Below are 6,000 nucleotides of genomic sequence, written 5' to 3' on the forward strand. Positions count from 1 at the left end.
TTGTGACAAAATAACAGTCGACTGAATTCTGTAATCTTAAAATTCTGAGGCTGAATGTTACAGCTTTGTGGCATGGATCAGAGTTAGAAAATATGTCTTAGGCAGAACTAGGGGATGGATGGTGCCAACCTTTGTTCCTGTGCATCACAGGACACCCGCTGCTCTGAAAGCTGCTCCGGATTTTCTAGAGGGTCAGAGGAGGCTGTTCCTTTTTAAGACGGGCAGCCTCCCAGAGACCACAGTCATTGTGGACAATCATTTGTTTCCTATGCCTGTGCTTCTTCCACTGTCTTACTGCCTTGAAGCTATGAAATCTGATTATTGCTCTGATGGTAAAAATTTATCCCTCTGAAAGTGTGCCATGGCTACTTTTGTTTTAAATGAGAGTCTTAAGGAATTCTTGGTTAATGGGGGATATATAAAGCTTCCATAATGGCTTCATCTTACTTAAGGAAATAATCTGACATGTTTCCAGCATCCTTTTGTATGTGATTAATCCCCCTCTAATCTGCTGACCTTCTTAGTCCTGATCCCCAAGGTTTCATTTATACCTTCTGTTTTATTTAAGCTTTGTAATTTCTTGTATGTTCATACAAAGTTATTATGAATCCTTTGTGGACAATATATAGTAATTTACCTATTCAACAAAGAACTAAACTCAGTATTCTAAGTGCTGAGTATACAGTTGATGAACAAGATTCAGTTCCTGTTCTTGAGTATCATAAACACTCTGAGGCAAATATACATGTAAAAAATTATAGTACAGTAGTAGGAGGCAGGTATTTATACATCTCCACAGTGTCCTGGGGAGCAGGTTGGATGGGCACCCAGCCTCTCAGTGGGCAAGGGGAGAAAGGGTTATGAAAAGTTTTTCAGGCAAGTTGACAGTTGACCTGAAATCAAGAGGCCAGAAAATATTTTTTTAATAGGATAAGCATGATAATGGCATTTTGGAAAGTGGAAATAGTATTTTCAAAGTGATTTTTGCATAACTGGTGAGCAGAAGGTAGTTTGTTAATGACTGGTGTATAGTTACAGTTATTATTGATGAGGTAGAATTTTTGGTGTGGCAGTGCAATGATCATATTTGAGCTCGAGGCAGATCACTTTGGTGGCAGTCACTGTGGAAGATGACAGAGAGGAGGTGGTACTCAGGCATATGCTTGTGCATAGGTGTGTGTCTGAATGTGTGCTCTCAGAGAGGAATGGGAGCAAATGGCAATGGAAGGTGGCACAGTACTGTCCCCTTTCTGGCTTTAAATTCTAGTGCAGAGGTGTGTATGGTTGTGTGTGTACACCTGCATGTGTAAAGGGAAACACCATAAAAAAAGTTATACCAAGGGAACCTGAATAAGACTGACTGAGAAAAGGCACTAAATATATAAATGGGCAGGTATACCTGAGTAAATTGATGAGTATTAAATTTTGAATTAAATAAAAGGCTTTTGTGTTTATGTAAATTCACATGGCACATACATTTCCTCATTTAGGGCTCTGTTTGCAAGCTTGAACCATCTAGCATTGCTAACATGTGCATGCATATGCCACTTGGTAGCACATTTGCTGGTTCACACACAAAATACAGTGTGGATCTCAGAGCCATCTGTCATATGCTCAGCTGGATAGTGTTAGAAAATGAGCAGCTCCTTGAGGCAGTTAAAGAATGAGATACTGAAATAATATAGAATCATATTCTGAAGATTAGGAAGGATTTAGAATTGTTTAGTTTTCTTGTTAATGACCACTTTATTTTTAAACCTCACTCATTGCTGAGTATGTGATCAAAGACAAAATGTAAGGAGAGCAAGCAAATATTCCTTCTTGTATCCCTTTCTGCTTTTTTCTCCCTTTCTGTCATGTGTTTGCTGTCTGCCAGGCTCTGTGCTTCATGCTGGGGCACCAGGGAGACCAAGACACAGATCCTGACCTCATGGAATTCAATTTCTCTAAGAGGAAGCAGACAGGACAAGAACTAATTATAATGCAATGTAATAAGTACTCTAATAATAGAATGAGACAAGATTTGGGAGACTGGAGAAAAGAGCAATTAATTATTGCTGCCCAGCAGGATTGGAGAAATCTTCACAGGAGAAGTGACACCTGACCTGGCTGTTGAAGGATGGACAAGATTTTGCCTCGTTAGGAGATTCGTCAACAGGGAATTTCTGACTTCAGGCAGAATACACTTCCTTACCATTCAAAAAGAGCCTCCTGAGTCTGTGTTAAGCAACTCGAGAACTTGAGGACATACGTTAATGCTGAAACAGCAGATTGAATAAATTAAAAGATTGGATTAAAAGCTTGGACCAAAGTTGGAGCATGATGGTGATATAGGGAAGGAAAAGAGAAATACTATTTGCTGTTTGCTGTACTTGATCAAGTGCTTTGATACAGTTGTTCTCCATCCCCAGATCAGTAGAGTAGGTATGAGTGCTTTAAGAAAAATGCTCAAGGTCACTCAATAGCCAGTATTTGAATTTGCATCCTTCTGACTGTGAAAGCCAATGTGATTTTCACTGTGCACTCTTGGGTTTATGCACCTGTGTTGAGTATAAAAAGTACATATACACAAATACAGAGCATTGTAAACAAATAAAAATACATACAGCTAAATACATCTATACACATGTATATATCTTATTTATGCTCTTTCTAAAAAAATACTGATTTATTTATTTAGCTGCTTCAGGTCTTAGTTGCTTTCATGTGGCATGTGGGATCTTTAGTTGTGGCATGTGAACTCTTAGTTCTAGTGTGTGGGATCTAGTTCCCTGACCAGGGATTGAACCTGGGCCCCTGCTTTGGAAGCATGGAGTCTTAGCCACTGGACCACCAGGGAAGTCCCTATTTGTGGTCTTTACCATGGTAAGCAACTATTTTGTAGGAATATTTTTGTCCCCTAGTGATTTGGAAATAAAATATGCTTTTCAAGATAGATGCTTTGTTAGGGAGTAACTTTGGGAAATTTATATGAATGGAAATTATCAGGCCTAATCCTGGCTTGAGCTGTGCTCTTTTGCTTTGTTTTGGTAGCAGCACAGCCTGTGGCAGGACTCAGCCCATTGCTGAATCTTTTCAATGAGAAGCTTTCAGCACATCATTTACTGTTTACTAACACTTGCAAGTGTTAAAATCTTTCATGTCCACAGGTTGGGGATCTGGCTGTTGAGTCACTGGGAGCATTTTGTTGACTTCATGGGGTTTTTACAAAGGAGATCAAAGGGATGCATTATGTTTCAATACATAACTTTATAGGACAGATGGAATCCACCTTGAAAGACCCATGACACTTAAGGCCAGATTATCAAAAGTTTTAGACACTAAAACCTATTAGCTTGCTCCAACCTTATCCTCACACTGTCAGCACTTTTTAGCTTCATTTATAGGTAGTGGACAGTCCAATTTGAATTTTAACTACTGCCAAAGTTCAAGCGTAGGTTAGAAGGATGGCCACTGAAATATGGGCTCTTCTAATGATACTCTGGTCTGGTATGTAAACTTGTTCTCTTGAATGGTGATATCACACAAAGGGCTAAATCACTTTATTTGAATAAATTTTCGGAAGAATTCTGGAGCTTGGTATTTGGCTAGGTGGCAGCTTCCCAAGTCTGTCGTATCTCTGATGAGAAAAGAGCATGAAAGGAAGTTGTTTGTTCTTTCATCTTTCAGAAACTCCAAAAGGATTCTGCTCCTGCTCAAATTTAATGTTGGACATACATATAACCTTTGAGTTTCCCCCCTCAAGCCTTGAAACAAACTGCAGTGTCACAAATGAGGATGGTGCACTCAAGTATCCTGATTTTTTTTTATCTGTGAAAAGACATAATTTTTGTGCATCCAAACCATTAATGATTAAATCTCATAAAGAATCTTGTTTTGTAAAAACAATGCGTATGTATAGTAATGTAAAATGATTATTTTACAAGTTAAGAGATATCTTGCTATTTAATGAAATAGGCATTTAACCCAGTGTCTGAAAATATTTTTAAATGTAATTGTGTCATAATTACTTTAACATATATAACATTCCAATTCTTTCCCACATATATTGCTATTTTAAGTCATACTGCAAAGTGAAATCTTTTGGATTTTCTATAAACTCTTCAAGTTTCACAATTAAAAAAATTATTTTTCTGTTACCTTATTTTTTATTTTCATTTTTTAAATATTTTGGCCGTTCTATGAGGCATGTGGGATCTTAGTTCCCGAACAGGGATGGAACCTGTGTCCTCTGTGCTGGCAGCATGGTATTTTAACCACTGGACCTCCAGGGAAGTCCCTCTAATACTTTAACATAATAAACATTTTCCCAAACAGATGCTATCTTTGTTCATTTCTTAGTGACTCATCTATTTTTCAACAAAGTTAGATTAAAACAATTGTCTACTGTTTTTTAAATACTATGAATATGCATAGCACTAAATTGATTAGGCATGCAAAGGTTTAAGGTCTATAAATGACATGTCTAGTATTTGTGAAAAAACTTTGTTTTTCAGAAAGAATTTTTTAGTAATACACATATGCTGTGTTTAGACTTGATAAATTTTCTAGTAATAAAAAATTGATTTTATTTCATACATACTATGAAATGTCGTAAGTTTCCTTTAAATAGTTATCTATCTTTTGATGTTTTTAGAAATCTGCTCCCCTCCCCATTTCTTTTAGGAGCAGTTACGAATATTTTTTTCTGTGAGTATACTTTCCTTCCAAGCGTATTGCCAGATATATTCTGTAATTAAGCATTCAACCTCGTCATAGAGAACACTTTTGTTTGCCCGCTCTCCTGCCCTTTGAAGAGCATGCTTTAGCGCTTCTGTCTTGCAGGGACCCACCAAGAGCCGCAGAGGTTAAAGGTACCCACCCATCCAGCAGGTGTGGAGGTAGGGTAAGGCTCTGTCTCCTTTGTTGGCGGCTCTGAAAGCGCAGGTGTTGAACATCAGCATCATCATTCCGTTTGATAGTTGGGCTTTTGTGTGTGTCAGGTGGGACATTTACACTAAATCTGAAGGGAAAAAACCTCTCATAACTTTGTTGTCTTGTCTGAGAAGCATAAAACAGATTTTTTTTTTTCCATTGGTTTTAAAGCTGCAAAGATTGGAGTGGCTTTACCTGTCAAGCTTACAAGTAGAAGTCTTGTTTTAACTTGACCATAAAAACAGATACAGTTTATTCCTTATCTAAAAAAATAAACATTAAACTGTTCTAAGCAGAGCACTAGATATTTCCAGCATTTAACTAAGAGTTCTCGGGCAAAGAGATTGCTTTGCCCACATTGGAAAGTATACCACCTCTAAGATACTTCTATTTGTTTGGAATCTTTGGGTTTAAACTTACAATTGTACTTTGTTTTCTATCACACTATCTGTCGACTTAAATTAAGACATATGCGGCACTAGGTCAGAGGAACTGGAGAAAATCTCCCTTAAAAACAAAGAAATTATCTGTAGCATCTCTTGGTCGCCTCTGCTCCAATCCACCTGTCACTTCTGCTCCATGATTCATTCTGATAATGGTAACCAGCTGTCGATGTCAGAACCTATTACTGCTAAAGTTCAGTCCAGGCTCTTTTGTTCTTTCTAAAATTGCCAAAACGGTATAATAATGGTTTTTATGTTCTTTATCCCCAAATATGTTATTGTCCCTCTGCAACCCAAGTGGAAAAGTACATGTATTATGCTCTGAATTTCCTTCACGTCTGAACATGATGCAAGTGGAAAAATAATTCTTACATTTGCATCACATGGAAAAGTATCAGGAAGGTGGCCAGGGCTCCATAGTATCAACATGTGACAACACTGACTTTTGTAAATATCTTAGTATCATGTGTTCCCTTTTAAAAAAATTATTGAACATTTTTGTTCTTATCACCCAAGAGGCTATGTGACTCAAGGAATGTCAAAAATTTGGTAAACTTAACAAGCATGTCTCTCTAATTATTATCTTATAAGTCACAGAAATTGGTAGTAAGGTGAAGCCATTTTATTAACGAATTTTAGGGAC

At 37.4% G+C, this 6,000-nt stretch overlaps 1 non-coding gene across 1 annotated transcript; it reads right to left on the bottom strand.

The window, feature by feature from the left end:
- Positions 1-2,767: 2,767 nt before the first annotated feature.
- On the bottom strand, positions 2,768-2,839 carry TRNAW-CCA (transfer RNA tryptophan (anticodon CCA)). Its single transcript has one exon. It is a non-coding gene; the product is annotated as a tRNA-Trp (tRNA).
- Between the last annotated feature and the right edge of the window lie 3,161 nt (positions 2,840-6,000).

Source organism: Budorcas taxicolor, chromosome 24 (genome assembly GCF_023091745.1).
Source record: "Budorcas taxicolor isolate Tak-1 chromosome 24, Takin1.1, whole genome shotgun sequence".
Lineage (NCBI taxonomy): Eukaryota > Metazoa > Chordata > Mammalia > Artiodactyla > Bovidae > Budorcas > Budorcas taxicolor.